This window comes from Papaver somniferum, chromosome 2, assembly GCF_003573695.1.
Source record: "Papaver somniferum cultivar HN1 chromosome 2, ASM357369v1, whole genome shotgun sequence".
Classification (NCBI taxonomy): Eukaryota; Viridiplantae; Streptophyta; class Magnoliopsida; order Ranunculales; family Papaveraceae; genus Papaver; species Papaver somniferum.
The window spans coordinates 87,521,045-87,538,957 of NC_039359.1; the positions used below are offsets into that span (position 1 = coordinate 87,521,045).

Genomic DNA, 17,913 nt, shown 5'->3' on the forward strand with positions numbered 1-17,913 from the left:
CTATCCTAATGGACTGAGATACCGGTATGACTAATATCAACACAACTGACATATACAAGGGGACCAGTGGTCGATAAACCTAACTCTAGGTCAACACAACTGGCATATACAAGGGCACCAGTGGTCGACTTTATTGAATATATTCCGGTTGGTCTGATGGTCTGGTCTCAATATATATATATATATTTATTTATTTTGGTATCTCAATCACCCTGATTCACCCTAGCAAAGGTAACAACTTGAATCGTGTGCCCCACCAAGTCACTTAAAAAAATAAAAATAAAAGGATTAGGATTCAACGAGATATGGCGAAACTACCATTTTTTTTTTACCTGAGCTCTGTGCTTTTATGAATAGACTCTTTAGATGTTTCCATCTAATCAGATTGCTTCCTCAACTCCTACAACCAAGATGTTCCCATCCACTTAGTTTGGTTAGTGCCAACCTTAATAAGCATAAATTTCTAGGATTTGGATTTTATTTATTGCAACTAAAAAGTTTCTCCCATACCCCGAAACTTAAATCTAACATTGTCCTCAATGTTCTAAAGATAAAATTAAAAGCATGAACAAGGAGAAACTGTTATAACTCGAAGCAAAAGAGTTAAGGAAAGATATTACCGTGTTGCATGAGATTGGGTTACCTCCCAAGAAATGCTAAGTTTAAAGTCTTCAGCCAGACATCGTAAGGAATTAATCACCTGATAGAATCATAAAGTAATAGCCGGAATAACTGTGGATCACCAAAAACAAATAGAGCTACCACAAGTAAAAGGAATCTGCAACATGCCAAGAAAATTTACAAATAAAGAACAACCTTGTCTAGTTTCCTGTTTAAGACAACTACATCTAGCTGTGGTTCAGGTTCTATAACAGGATCTAGATAAAATATTTCCATGGGTTACATTTCCTCATAAGTTAGATCCGAATGTTCAGGTTCTAGAGTCTCGAAAAACTAAAATACAAACTTAAAAGCACATAATAATAACCTGAATAATTGGGGATCCTCTAAGTCAATCAGATTTGATTCACACATCTGACCACAATGAGAGTGGTGGTGTTCCTTAAACAAATGTGTCGACCCTAATCTCCTAAAGTAATTAGGTTTAGTCTCAAAACTCAATAACTGACACATTTCAAATTCAAACGTTCCCACAATTGGAATAAAAGTTTTTGGTGGGAAAATAAAATCAATCTGGGTATCATAGCCTGGGTAAAACACATCAACCAGAGGATGGGTTTCTAACAACTGAACTTCTTCCTGGACATTATTAGGATCGTGAAAACGCGTATGAAGATAATCTTGTAAAATGGTTGAGGAACATATGTCAAGTCCCAAGTGAGGGACCTTTCTAAGAGTTAAAGCACATGAAGAATGATGATCACCCCCCAACTTAGAGTTTTCAGTGTCTCTAGAAAGACTAGTCACAACTTCCCTAATTTCTAGGTCATCAGATTCCTGGAAATGGTAAATTGATTCTTCTAAGTCAGGTTCATCGTCACTCATCTCTACGAGTTCATTTTCTTATAAGAGTAGAGTTTCCAAATTTCTAGACTCGAAAACAATATTCTCAGGATAAACTAATTCCTCTTAACCATCATTGGCTTCGTAATCAAAAGTAAGTACAACTACGTCTAAAACGGTATTACCTCTAGTCAAATTCCCGTCCTTTTGAATAGGTGGATAATAATTAAAATTATCGGGATTTGAACCAGAAATATCATTATCATTATCAAGCTCAATAGGAGTAACAAATTCCTGATCACCATGCCTAAATACTTCAGATTTTTCATCAACATTGTCCACATCATACTCATCATTATCATAACATGGAAATGGATGAACCTCATCTACACAAGGAGTGTCACCAATTCTAACCTCGATATCTTGATTATGCAAATAACTATCCTCATTTTCAAGAGTATTATTGGATGCACTATATTGGAAATTCAAGTCATTTCGAGCAATACTTTCGTTCGTCTCTAACTCAAGTCTACGTGTCGACTCGACTATCCTCTCAAGGGTATCTTCTAAAGAAAGCTCCCTAAGTGTTGGATCTAAGTTTTCACTTAACCTATTGAGGATATCTTCCAAAGAAGATTCAGTCGTTGCTGCAGTTCTTTCGTCCATAACTACGTTGTTCACCTCATCTAACTTGTATGTCGATTCAGCTAACTTACGTGATGACTCAGCTAAATTCCTGAGAGACTCTTCTAGAGAAGGAATAGGAACTGAAGGATCATAAAAAGGACTACTTTTCAATAGTTTGATTGTATCCTCTAAAGACGAAGAACTAGTATTATAATCTTCTTTCCCGTATGACCGATGCGCGTGTGTATAATAATTGGGTTCACCATGGTATGACCCAAAACCTTGAAAATGTTGGCGTACCCAACCACTATTCACACTATGATCATAAAAAGAGTAATTTCCATGTTGTTCAGTTGGATAATCATTGTATTGGCTATACCAATTCGACATTCTAACTGCACGGGAATTCTAAACAAGCACAAACAAGGCTGACTCAACCACAACAAGCCTATTTTATCTAGCAAACAAAAATCATGATGGCTCCACTTAGATTGTTTCTAGACTAGATTCTATTCTTTTGAAAAGGAATTCGTTACAATCTGAGCAAACCTCTCTAGAATCAATCCGAGTTAAAATAAGTTGAATACGGACGAGGGAAGCTGCGTGGAGATTTGATATCCAAGGCGGCGTATTCAACTCACAGAAACCATCATGAACTTCAAAGTATGCTCAAAAGAGTAACCAATATTTTTCGAACGACTTTCCTATTAAGCTCGTTACCCTATAGGTCTCGTTCTAGTCAAAATTTTAGGCTTAGCAATTCGCGTTTGGTTTCGTTTTCCTAAGGCGGGCAAGAAGAGAACGGCGATGAAATCTGAACCCTTATCTTGTATGGCCAGTCCTTGCCCTTTACTAGGAAATTAAAGCAGCCGTTTTCAATTCCTCAGTATATATGCAAACGAAGGAATACAGTAAACCCGCTGACAGGGGATTCGCGGGTGTTTAGATAAACTTACCTCCCGTTCCAGACGGGGTATGAACCGCTGAAGTCGACTCGGGACACGACTCCTATGTCATGTACGAACCCGAGGGGCCGAGGAGATATTGTAATCGTCGTCCTTCTCTGCAAACAATTTATATTTAAACTACCCTTCCGTAGGATTAAAAAAAAATCTCAAAATCCACAGTCCAAAGTCCAAAAATAAAGTGCAAAAGAAAAAGATAATCTAAAAAAAATAATTCTAAAAAAAATAAAAAAATGTCTCTCTCTCTCTCTCTTTTTTTTTAATTAATTTTTATTCTTCTTTTCTTTCGCTCCTTTCGCTTTGCTTTTACTCCAAATCTTTAAGTATTCACCAAAAGCTTTGGCAAATTTTTCTTTCGCTCCAAACTCCAAAATCTGTAAGTTAAAGACAAAAACCCAAAAACATAAAGAAGAACAAATAAAATAAAAATGAAAAGCAAATAAAAACCTTAAAAAAAAAAATCTAAAAACTCTAGCCTAAAGACAAGTCCGCGTCGGCGGCGCCAAAATGATGATATTTTTGATAGTGGTAAATAAGGTTGTCGTTCGCTCGGACTTTGTTGAATTGATTCTAGGCTTAAATACAAAAATACTAAAAATAAGAAATTATATACAAAATATGTCATGGAATGAAGAATTTACTGGGACTCAGGATTCCACTGCTTTTTCTGTTCATGGGGTTCATAAATTAATCCTATACATTTATAACTCAAAACAAAAGAAACAATAACTCAATTCTTTGCCAAAGTAGATTTCATAAAATATTAGTTGTAAGTTGTGAGCATGACGCATCAAAAGTAATTAAAACCAAGCATGTGACATCAAACAAAATAACAAAAAATTAATAGAAATCATAAAAAAATTAAATTCTATGCAAATAGTTATAAAAGAATTATTTTAATTACCACATGAACGAAACACAACCTCCTCCGTCGTCCCAGTGATGGGTCTAGCTCCGCATGGTGAAAACACACTCAAAGGAATTTTTCATTGCTCAAAAAGGTGTTTACAAATGATGGAAAAGGCGAGAAATAATTAAAACCGGGTTTGTCACAATTATATTTGTTACAAACCAAACTGTTACAGAGAACGATAAATATGAAGTGTCGCTGGCACTGTAGCAATACGACTGTCTTCTGTGGTCTAATGTTCTTCGTGTTCTTCTTCACCAGCAGAACTGGTTCATCTCTGCAACTTTATTTTTCTCCATCCTCAACCCTCTGTTCGCTCCCCTCTCACTCCATCCCCTTATCTGACTCCAAACTCAGCTATAAATACACCACAGGACCATCAATCTCTCGAGTAAATACCAAAAAATATCGTATTAAAGTTTAAGAGATTTTATTCTCCTTTCCTCTATTATGCACGTCTGAGTTGTTCGAAACTTTTCAAACTTTCTCTGGATTGGATAGAAACAAATTTTCAGAGAATATATCCTCTTAAATCCCACATAATATTCTCTTATAACTCAAGCGTAATCCGAGAATATTTGTTACCCTGTTTAACGCAACAACCATTCATGGGCAGATTTTATTCCTTGTTTTCCTTCCAAAAACACGTCCTGCGACCTATTGATTAAGTGACAACATAATCGCAGCATAATATCCATGAAAATCTCCCATAAATTTTTCCCAAAATCTCGTGCAGTGGTGATGATATATTTCCTGCCGAAAATGATTTTCAAATGAAGAAGAAGGGGGTACCCCCTATCCAGATTAGGGGCGCCTTTAACAGCAGGGGTGCCATGGGGTGGCCCTTATCCAAAATGAGGATGCCTTTAGTACTTTTCCCGGGGGTGCCCCGAGCAACTTTTCGAGCCGAATTTTCCAAAAATGTTTATTTCCCAAAAATACCTACAAACACATAAAATACCATAATAAGTACGAAATCGAGTACCAACAATACAGAACATTGAGGACAAATTAGACACAAAAATGTGTCTATCAACATGCATTTGCACAAAACAAGGAGAGAAATCAGACAAGATTCCTAACAAAAGTTGTGCAATGAAAACATGTGGGACAAGAGAATATTCTCACAAACCAAACAAAGTGGCATCATGTTTTATTTATTCACAAAACTGAATTTTTCAAACAATCCCCCACATGAATGATAAAACATATCGATAAACGCGAGAAAACAAAAGGCATCAAGATAGACCAAGGTGTCGTAAAGATTGAACCTTAACTTAGTGAGAAGTTACCAGAACCGCTTGTTGTAACGGTGAACGCGATGTCTTGAACCGCCAACAATGAGTGCAATTCAGAAATAATTACCACACTTGATGTCTCCAACGAAAGCTTCCAAGCTCTTGCGGTTGTGCCCGCTTTTGCCATGGGCTAAATCCCGGTTTTAATGAATGTCTCTAGAGAATCATCTCAAATTCTCATAGGAAGCGGCCTCACTTCCATCATCCACATAGGTGAGTCCATTAAGAGTGTCCTGCCACACCCCGCTTTAAACAAAGCCATAGAACTCATTAAGATCTCAATAGATCATCTTATTTCATGCAGGTAGCATTATCACACAGTTACACCATAGGGAGGGACAAAGATAGTGCTGTCTCGATATCACCATAAATTAGTTGTCTCATTAAACCTTGATCTTGGAGCTCCATTCACAAGGTTGAGTATCCTCCATGGTGATTTATTTTTATGAGCTTAAGTCCCATCCCCTTCAATGTAGAGATAACTAGCTTTCTTTATAAACCTTTCGTCAAAGGAACTGCAATATTATCCTCGGACCTTACAAATTCAAGAGAGATAATACCAGTAGAAAGTAGTTGCTTCACTCTCTCGTTCTTTCTCCGAATCTATAAACTCGGACTCCATAGTGGATCGAGCTATACTTGTCCGTTTGTATATTTTCCATGCCACGAACGCACCTACAAGTGTGAAGATGTACCCACTAGTGGAGTTTGACTCATCTGAGTCCTACATCCAGTTGGCATCACAACACCCTTCTCTTGCAGCAGGATTTTTCCCAAAACTTAAGAAAAAGTCTGAAGTGCCTCTCAAGTAGCGCAAAACTCTGTTGAGAGAATTCCTGTGATCCTGCTCAAGGTTGCAAGTGTACCTGCTCAAACTACTCACAACGTAAGCAATACCAAGTCTTATACAATTAATCAATTATATGAGACTGCTAATTACGCAAGAATACTCAAAAGTTAAGAAACACCGTCACCCTTGTTCTTTATCAAGTTAAAAGTGGGTTCACAAGGAGTAGAAGCAGGTTTAGCCTTATCGTTATTAAATTTCTTTAGTATGGTTTCAGCAAAATGAAATTGACTAAGACTATATTCATCAGACGTGTCTCTGACTTTTATCCCTAAGATTACATCAATAGGTTTTAAGTCTTTTATGTCAAAATTCTCATTCAGCATGCTTTTAGTGGTATTAATTAAAAAAATGTTATTGTCTAATATGAGCATATCATCAACATGCAGGCATACGGTAACATAAGCATCATCCTCAGATTTAATGTAAACACATTTATCAGATTTATTAATCTTAACCACTAGATATCATTACATGATCAAATTTTTCATGTCTCAGTTTAGGTGCTTGTTTCAAACCAAATAGAAATTTAATCAATTTGCATACTTTGTTCTCACAACAAAACCTTTAGGTTGGTACATATATACATTAAATTCACCATTTAAAATTGGAGTCTTAACATCCATATGATGTATATATTCGAATCATGAATAAAAGCAATAGTAATCATCATCCTAACAGAAGTGATTCTAGTGACAGGTGAATAAGTCTCAAAGAAATTTATTCCTTACTTTTTGGTTATAACCTTTAGTCATAACCTTACTAGTTATTTATCTCCAGTCCAATATGTACCAAGGTCTCATTTTGAAGACTTTTACAAGAAAACATATAACTTCCTTATGGATCCAGTGTTCAGACTCTACCATAAGAGTCACATAGACGAGTCTAAAACTTGTCTCAGTTCTAATTCTCTTTCTTCTACTAGGTTCAGTCTCAACATCTTGATACGGGGTTGACTAGTCGAAGGAACATATGCGAGACAATCATGGACTTTTTTCGAGGTCCATTCCTCAAAGGAATTAAGAGTTAAAAAAACAAAACATCTCTAGATTGCACTACAATATTCATAGCAATGTTAGCAATGTCAAATCTTATGACCATTAACTTATGTACACTAGCATGCTTAGGATAAGTTAGGAATACACAATCCATAATCTTAGGTCAAATTTTGATTTGCTTGGGAGGCGAAATAGTCAATACACCCCCACATTTTTAGGTATACAGGTCAAGAACATAAAAATAGGTTATGCACCTTGCACAATCTTCTTGAGAGATTAAAATAAATATTTTTATTTTACACCCTCACAATTATCAGGATTTCTCAACATGCTGCGATATTGTGTCATTTAACACACGCCGCATGATCAAATTATGATTTAACATGTTCATGTGTTATTATCAATAATAGCATACAAGTTTCACTTTATCTATTAATTCCTCAAGTTTTTTTATGCTAAGAGTTCGAAGCACTATATGAACTAATTTGCAAATATCATATCTCATAGTAAGGCAGATAACAATTAGAAATTATATTTAAAGTACAACGCACATGTGGATAACGATAGTTTCCATACCTGAAATCCTTTTACCTATTTTCCTTCAACTGTTTTGATAGTTGAGTTTTTCAAAGAAATGCTTTCATACCTTGGTCCTTTTGGTAGAAGACTCACACGCTTCTTCTGGAACACGCATTCTAGCATTCCCAGCAAACCAACCTTCTTGTTGGATCAAGTAATTGTACCTCAACATTAGATTCGAGCAATCATTAGTAGGTCACAAAATATTGTTAATTAAAACCATATGCTTTGTGTATTCACAAATCAATTTAAGCATACAGACTTCTTGTTGCACCATGATTGTTAACCAAACATGTGATTTAAGCAAATTGATGTTACACAAACATATATAATCCAATTGATTTTTAACACAAACAAAGTTGGTACGCAACTGATCAAAATCATATTATTCCTTGACAAAGTTAATACAAATTTATCTCTATAAAAGGTTATTTCTCATGTCATAGGAATAGATTGCTAGCTACATGCTTGAGTTATCATGAGAATTAAATTTCAACTAAATATTCTTTAAGCAATCACTATTAGAGGTTCCCATGATATGCCCAAAGTGAGAGAACATCACTAATCAAAGGTTGCTAGACATAATCAAGAGATTACACACATTTCACGTTTTCTGGACAGATATGCACAACAATTTTCCAAATACCTTATCTCTCAAACCGCGTATCCAAATTAGATAAATCAAAAAATGGTTTAAAAATAAGATCCAGAACTAAATATATTATTTAGATCAACATTTCCAAAAACTCATAGTTATGCCAGAAAAACTAATTTTTCAGCAGAGTTGTTCTTTCTTTTTTTTGCCCGTCAGAAATTTCAGAAACATTTTACAGTTTTGTAAAATATGTAAAAAATACTTTTACAACTCCAAAAATCATAAAACTTGGTGGGGTGAACAATGAATATTCCTACTAGTTGTTGTCAAAAGAATTCAACTAAAATCTGCTTGAGTTAAGAGATAAACTCGAAACTCTACAACTCAATATAACTTTAACTTTTGTTCTTACACTGTTTTGTAAAATATTGAAAAATACTTTTACAATTCCAAAAATTACGAAATTTGGTAAGAGTATCAATAAATATGTATAATACATCATGTTAAAAGGATTTAACAAAATTCTTTAGAGTTAAGAGATAAACTCATAACTCTACAACTGAACAAAATTTTAATTATTTGTTTTCTTGCTTTTTCACTACAAAGATGAGCATCTTTAGTTTTCCAAAGTTAGTCAACACCAACCATAAATAATCCAATAAATCATTCAATTTTGATTATTTGAGCTAAATGCTTTATGGCTATTTTCATTAAACTTAGTAGTTTGATTTTTTTCAACAATATTTTTCTTTATTGTTGTTACAAAAATTAAACTAGCATATATTGTCTTTATGTTGTTGGATTAGTAACAACAATAACGAAAATAAATTGAATAAGAACAAGAGATACTTAGCTTTATTTACAGCAACTTGGTGGATTAATCACTTCGAGTAGCATGCAGAACAAAAATGATAGAGGCACGTATTGGATACGCTGACCTAAAGACAATATCGCCTGCTACTCCTCTAAACAGAGAGATTCTATAGCTTCTTTGACGAGTTGCGTCCAGGATACAACTAACGTTAGCATTCCTTCTTTTAGCATACAAGAGAACGCCTTAAGAACTTGGCAGTGAAAAACAACTCAGTCAAACCACCTTGTTTCACACAAAAACTCATGGATAAAAATGGATGAAGAAAACTTGTTTTCTCTTTTTCTCTCCCACTCTATTTTTCTACTAAAAGTAGATGAATTTTAGTTGAGTTGTAACTCTCTCAATTTGAGAAAATAAATAAGCAAAACTTATTTGAGTCTACTTAGTCTTTTGAGAAAATAAATAAAGAAAGAAATAGTTTTCTTGTTTTCCTCCATCACTCTTCAAAAACAGGAGAGGAGTTAAGTTCATCTTCTACTTCTTAAAATGAATTGAGGACAGTTTACTTATAGAATTTTCAAAATTTATTAACAATGAAAATAGTCTATACGTTATAAACAATAAAGAGAATCTCATGCATGTGTCCCCAAAAATAATGATTAGATGTCTTTCTTATTTAGTATTGTTATCGTTAAAAACAAGACACAGAATTTGTCCAAAACAATAATCTCAAAAGTGGTAATATTTTATAAGAAAAGTAGTGACACGCACTTGCACAAAACAAGGAGAGAAATCAGACAGGATTCCTAACAAAAGTTGTGCCATGAAAACATGTGGAAGACAAGAGAATATTCTCACAAACCAAACAAAGTGGCATCATGTTTTATTTATTCACAACACTGATTTTTTCCAACAAGAAAATGGGATAATCTGTTTTTTGTAAAATTTGTAATTTCCTTTTCTTCTTTCATGCTACCTTTGGTAGCCCCGTAAATTCTTAATCTATAATATATCATCTCTTTTCTGATAAAAAAAAAAAAAGCATAGCTATGGTACCACAACTTGATTCTGCTTTCCAAAATTCAGCTTGCAATCCTCGTTGTTAGACCATAATAATCCTATTTTGAGATCCAATAAATGTTTTAAACATTAGTGCAACCTACAAAATGAATAGAAACCTCCATGTGAGTTATGGTGTCTGATTACTATTCGAGCCTAAAAACCTTCGTGCAAAGAGGATTTGTATTCATTATGTTGAGTATCATGCATCGAAAACCAATCATCTCTATAAGAACTCAATAATATGCCCCACTAAGAGTGCCAGGTATATAAAATTAAGGTCGAAGTACTAAAGTTCGAACCTACACAACTCAGATAAGCTATCTTTGCCACTGTATTTACCCCCACAATGACACAATCATATGCCAAACAACTTCCACTGACAATAGGCATACAATCAACTCGAACAATTTTTGGCAATTTTTTAAAGTTTTTTCAGGGAGGGGTAAGAGCATCCACAGTGGGCGAGTATAACCAAAAATTTGGGATGAGATCGTAACACAGTGGGACGGAGTAAAGATCAAATCCCAACCAAAGATCAAATTCCAGACCAAATATGGTCGCGACCAAATCCCAAATTCTAATATAGTCGGGCGTAAATTTAAAGTACGCTTGTTGCTGGGCGTAAATTTAAAGTACGCTTGTTAATGGGCGGAGATTTAAATTACGACCGATGAAATTTTAATTAAATAAAAAAAAAAGAATGAGGCGGACTTTTAAAGTCCGCCTGATAAAAGTTACAAACAATGGGGCGGACTTTTAAAGTCCGCCTGATGAAATTTACAAAAAATGGGGCGGACTTTTAAAGTCCGCCTGATGAAATTTTATAAAAAAAAGATGGGGCGGACTTTTAAAGTCCGCTTGATGAAATTTTAATCATGTACCGTTGCGTCACAACACGGACTAAACCCAAATTTTGATCTTTTTTTTGATCTTTAATCTTTGGTTTTGATCGCACCACTACAGTTGCTCTAAGAGGAGGAGAGATACTTCCAAGATAATGATAAACAACTGCACCCAAGCATCAAAAACTGAAATAAGGCATTCGTAATAGTGGGTTAACTTGAGCAGTTGACTGAAGATATGTCTAGATTCAAGAGACTAATTTCACAACATAACTACTTATTTCCGCACCCCAAACTTTTGAAGCTAAACCACAAACTGCAACTTAACAAAAATCTGAAAATAAATAGTACCTGTTTAGATAGTCTCTTAGAACTTAGATATTTGGTTAAATTTTGAAGTTCCATAATTTTCCTACAACATTTGCGAAATGGTATAAGTCACCGACTAAGGTCTCGCCATTATTTAATAGATATTAGACAATCATTTGAAATGAGGAAATCAGTAGATTAGCATAGCAAGGGAAGTAAACATGTGATCTGCTGGACTGTATTATCTTAGTTAAGGAATTCAATTAAAGAATTTGTGTATGGTCACTGACACTTGCAGTTTCATCCTTTATTTTGTATTACGTATCTTCCATTGGCTATTAGGAAACTCAGGAAAATTTGACCTTCCCACCAGCTCCCATCACCAACATTTGCTACAGAATATATTGAAGAATTCCTTTATCCAGTGAAAGCAAGCGCAAGAGGTTCTTTTTCATTTTTCTTTTACAAAGTAACTATCCACATCACTGTCCGCATCTAGAGAGGGTTCATCACTGAGTATATAAGAGATACAAATCAATAAGAAATTTCTTAACCGCATAAGGTCCACGCGAACATGATTTATTCTCACACCGTCAAGAAAAGATTCCTTTTAAAACGAACAACATACTTGTACTCATTTATGTGACCCAAAGTGAAGAACAAACCACTAAGGCTCACAGGGGAGATCCGACTTAAGAGCATCCACGAAGACAACAATCAAATAATACATGTTGCATAAACCAACTCAATCCAATTCATCTTCGGACAACAATCAAATACAGTGAAGATCATCATCTATCTGTAAGTTAATAGCATGTGTATGTGACTGAGTGTATGTGAGTCTGGTTATGAGAGTGTGCCGTGTGCACCTGTGCTGTGTAGAGAGGAAGAGTGAACGAGTCGAGTATATATACTCAGGTCCCCTGTAACAGAAGAATAATCTTTTCTAATCAATATTATTCAAAACCTTAATCAATGTAGACATACGATTGTCAATATGGTATCAGACTCAGAAATTAAAATTTCTGAGGGTAATCGATCCTTTCCTGTGATTTCTTCACCACCACCACCACCACCACCACCATGTCGTTATCTCTTCATCTTCTTCACCACGATCAAATCTCTTCATCACCTTCTGCTGTTACTGAAATCGGAGACTCAAATTATGTTTTGAAAGGTAAAGTCATCACAAATTTGTGCTCAATTTGCTCCGATCTCATCTCTTACAACACAAATCTGTCAAATCTGCGATTTCTAGTTCTGCATCAACAGTTGGTAATCATCTTCATCTCCTTCTACTTAATGGTGTTTTTTGGTAGAAATTAGAGTTTTGTGTTCGATCTGATACTTCTACAACAACGCAATCAAGCATGCTTCTCAGATCTGTATTTTGCTTTGCCTAGTTGACTGGTAAAATGAAACTCTGCTGGTAATCTCGATTTAAAATTCTTAGATTACTTTCAATTCGAAGTCAGTTCATCTTCAGCATTTCAATTTCATCTTCATCTTCGATTCTCATCATCAATTAGTTGTGCTTATGCTACCTAAGTGGTTAGAGGAAGCATTCTATTTTTATTTTCATTTGAAGATCACTGCTGCTGAAAATTGGTAAATGTTATGCTGTTCGTATTAGTTTCTACTACGAAAGAGATAGGGGAACTTCCTTAAATTGATCAGTTGAACATCCTAGGCCTCTGTTGCTGAATTCTGCTACACTTCGGATACTTAAATTGCTTTGTTCAGTTTCATCCATGCTCTTTACTTCATCTCAGTACTCACCGATTAGATGGTGTTGTTCTTCTGCGCGTGTGAGATGATAGAGCTAAGTATGAAGTTTTGAAGTTGAGTTTTGATTATAGATAAAATATATGGGTTTTGATCTTGGATTGGAGTTGTGTTTGTTGAGTTTGCTTATGAGTTTGTATGCAACCTGTTGCTAAGCTTGCATATGGTGAGATATGCAACCTGTGGTTCTTCTCTTATTGCTGTTAAGTTTCTATCTTCATTCAATTTTGGAAGAATTTGAATAATCCAAGGTGCTTCAGTAAGTCCTTGTGTGCTAAATAAAACAAACAATTTCCATGCTTCTTACTCGTTCTTGCTGCTATGTTTCGAATAATGCTTTCATTAGTACTTTGAATAATATTGAGAAGATCTCCCTGAGCAGTTATATTGGCAAGATAATTTCTTGTTGGTGCTTATATTGGAAAGAATAGACACGTTTATATAAAATTGGTGATTGCTAGAGATTGCTCAGTATGCTGGAATTGGTCTTTTACTTCATGATATTTTGATGCAGCTGCACTATCATCTGCTGTGTCAATGATTGCGTCCTACATGTTGCTGGTGCGCTTAGTGGATAGTTGGATTCCCATCCGTTGTGACTATAAGTGTTGCTGCTTTGCTACAACTTATACTTCTTATATTTTCTATTCTTCTTGTCCTGCATCAACTGTTGTTGTCTGCAACTCTGTGCTACATTAGTTAAGCTGGTTGGCTATGCCATTTTGTCAGAATGGTTTGTTATGCCCTGTTACCACTATTTCTCTGACGACATTACAGGTCATGGTACTGTTTTGGTTTCACTCTTATCTACAATTGCCAATATCATCTGCAAGACTTCTCTGTACCTGCTCCTCTATTCTGCTGCTTTTTTGCACCCATACTTATTTGCTACTGCTTCCTATGATACGATATACGTACGGTGCTTCCTTCAGTCCATGGTCTTGCTTGAGAGGATTTTAGCTTCTTCAACTGCCGAGATTTTTGGAGTTAGTGATCTCTTGTGTACAAGTGTTAATCCAACCGATTGTATTGATTAAGCATCTTCAATTTACTACACCAACTACTGCTTCTGTCCTGCACCTTCTGTCAACTTACTATTCCACAGCTGCCATCAACTATTAATGTCCTGCTACAACACCCTGTACTATCTTGCTTACTTTTGATGTTCTATCTGTTCAACCTCTACAACAAGATGCTGCTACTTACTCTTTATGCACTGTCAATCCTACTTCTCTGGCAACATTTCAGGTCATGGTACTCTTGCTTTCTACTACTGCTGTTGCTGTTTTCTTATATCATAGCATGTGTATGTGACTGAGTGTATGTGCAATCTCAAGTGTTCTTCTTCAAGCCCCCTTGAGCTTGAAGGGGTAATAGCATGTGTATGTGACTGAGTGTATGTGAGGTGTAAGTAAGTCTGGTTATGAGAGTGTGCCGTGTGCACGTGTGCTGTGTAGAGAGGAAGAGTGAAAGAGTCGATTATATATACTCAGGTCCCCTGTAACAGAAGAATAATCTTTTCTAATCAATATTATTTAAACCCTTAATCAATGTAGACAACGATTGTCAATATAAGTATCCATCGGTAATTACATTAATGAAACCTCATTAATAAGCAATATTTCCTAGATGCCAAATTTATTCATCTCAAATTTATGCAGTTTGATGCCAGATGCACGCACATCCGTGACCATATTAGAAGGTTTTCCTAGTTCAGCTCCAATGTGTTGAACTTTAAGAGGAGTATATATAAACATGAGCATAATAAACAAAGAATTTAAGATTCCAAGTAATACATAGCGTTATGTACTTTACCATTAAAATGGAAGATGTAGGCTTCCACAATGACAAAATTGATTTTGAAAAGCTCAAAAATTGAAGTTTGGTTCACCCAACTCAGGAACCGATTTAGGATTTTCTTTCCCAGTGCAAATATAGCCATGACAATGATAACAACAAAAGAATGCACCTCCAGATAGTAAAAGAATGTCTTGGTTAACTTGAGAAGTTGTCTGAAGATATTGAAAAAGTGAGGGTATAACAACCACACCCAATAATTCGTTCGGCAACATGTATGGACTAAGCTCCAATATAATTCCGAGAGCACCAACTTAAAATCGAGCTCAATCAAGATATATATCAAAGAGCTTTATCTCTTTCTCAATACAATCAACAAATCAAACAGATAGAAAATCCGCGAGCCTGATTGATATGGGAAATAACTTGGACGGTACTAAAGACCAACGGCCAAGTGTCAATCAAGTTATATCCAACAAACAAATTAGGATTTATCAACTGACTGAACTACGCACAACCTGTGATATTTCAATTATATAAGCAGATATAATGCGGAAAAGAAATAACACAGACACAAGAAGTTTTGTTAACGAGGAAATCACAAATGCAGAAAACCCCCGGGACCTAGTCCATATTTGAACACCACACTGTATTAAGCCGCTACAGACTCTAGCCTGAAACAAGTTAACTTCGGACTGGAATGTAGTTGAGCCCTAACCAAGTCTCACACCGATTAAGGTATAGTCGCGTTCCTTACGCCTCTAGAACCACGATGGATTATGCGCACTTGATTCCCTTAACTAAGAGTTGCTACGACCCAAAGTCGAAGACTTATAAACAAACCTGTCTCCCACAGATATATATAATCTTTATTCGGTTTTGTTCCGTATTTTGATAAATTAAGTTGAACAAGAACCAATTGATAATACGGTCTTATACTCCCGAAGAGCAGCTTAGAAATTTCAATCACCTCACAGTAACCCAACTGATTAATAGGAAAAGTTATTGCGGAATCACAAGAGTCTGAGACGAAGAAATTTTGTGATTACTTTTCATATCTTACCCATCAGAGATAAATCTTGATTAAATCTTAGAGAAGATAAAGAATGCGATTGAACAAGTAAGATCCGAATACGCTATCATAGAGAAAATAGTTGGATCTGTTAGAGCAGTGCTCGGTCGAACTCGCATGCGTTGCTATCTCAAGTATGTTTGTCAATGTCAGTGATCAAAACTATAAGTCTTGATTTCTAGCCTATTTATAGATGTCTCGGACTAGGACATAGATTGTGTAGTTGAGCATTAGACTTCACGGTGTTCATCATTTGAAGACGAAGAACTACTAAAAGGAGCTTGTGGGACCTCATCAACAAAAGGTATGTAGATATTGAAACTCATCTGTCACTTGGAAAGTCTATTTCTACTCTATCTCCTATATTGAGACGTAAGTCATATTATGATTTTCTATTATACACATTTCAGATTTCGAGCTGAGTTTATCTCGTTTACATATTTCTCGAAATATGTGTTGGAAAGCTTTCACTTCGACCAAGTTCATCTTATATTCTTGACAAATATCAGAATATGATCATGTGAAAATTGCCGAGTAACATCTTACATGGTTTGTGTGATACAATCATTTGTTGTAGACTTGGAATGTTTCGTTATGATTATTTCAATATCTTGAAAATTGCTTTGATGCTAATATTGAGTGAAAACGGTTATTATCATCCTCTAAAAAAGTTTCAATGATTGAAATAAAAAGTTTAGAATCAAGTAACCATGTTTGGATATAAACATAGTGTGTTCTCTCATTTGTGTATAAGTCCAAAACCGGGAACCTGAAGTATGCGTACCCGTACGCGTACTGGCGGTTGTTGGATGTCTGGGCAAGTATGCGTACCCGTCCGCATACTGGAGGAAGTCTCACGTCCGTGAATTTATGCTGGAGTTTGGAAGTGTGAATTGGTATGCGCACCTGTACGCGTACTGGAGTAACCAAACTCGGTCTGGTTACTTAAGTATGCGTACCCATTTGCATACTTGAGTTGGTTATTTTCTAAAATCGGTTGTACATGAACTTAAAAATTTATAAACTAAGGAATGTAATCTTTGCTAACCGTGGCTATAATGTTCATGAACTGATTCGAGTGAAATAAAGCGATTTTGCTTCAATTGTGTTCTCGTATACTTCTAGAGAATATAGCAATTGAACGGCTCTTTAACTAGTTTCATTTGAGTCATTTGAACTAGTTATGGTTAAGATGAATAAGGTTGATATGAGAGTAATCATATGGCTAACTTCGGTTAACTATTGTTGAGACAACATGGTGTACATGTTTGGGTACGGTTACATAAACCTAAATGAGGGCACATTTCATTTGTGTGTAACAAGATGATAGGTTTTCGGAAATACCCATATGTGATAACCGCAATCGCACGGTGTCTAACTAATAGACAGAGGCAAGTACGGGTCGAACCCACAGGGAGCGGTGGAAATACTATAATCAATATCTCTAAATAAAATAGTAAGAAATAATATTTTTGGATCTTTAGAAATTGAAAACGAAATAATGAAATTAAACTAACAAAATATATTGGCAAAGAAAGACGTTAACCAGGTTGTGAAGAGTGCTAAGGATCCGGGAATCCGTTGTAGGCAATTTACTCGTATTCAATCACAAAGGATCTCAAAAAATACTCATGTAGAGTGGCAAACCTAACTACTCATACGTGGAAGATATTGCATTTACGAATCATTGACAAGAATCATCAAATATGAAATATTTGTTCTCACCTAAAAGTAGAATTTCTAAGCACTAATCATACATGGCATAAAGAGTCAAGGAATATTCATAACACAATTATTACTTAGGTTTAATGAGTTTTTCTACTAATCCAACAATGAAATATCAATAGCATAACACATGAAAAATCCAGCTAGAACATAAAAGTTGATAGAGAGACAAAATTATTAAAATTAAGTTCAATAGATAGAAACCTTTGTTCATAAAACCAAAT

At 35.3% G+C, this 17,913-nt stretch overlaps 1 long non-coding RNA gene across 1 annotated transcript; it reads left to right on the top strand.

Moving 5' to 3' along the window:
* Positions 1 to 11,854: 11,854 nt before the first annotated feature.
* LOC113348307 lies at positions 11,855 to 14,650 on the top strand. Its single transcript, XR_003359564.1, has 2 exons — positions 11,855 to 12,585; positions 13,610 to 14,650. It is a non-coding gene; the product is annotated as an uncharacterized LOC113348307 (long non-coding RNA).
* The last annotated feature ends 3,263 nt before the right edge of the window (positions 14,651 to 17,913 follow it).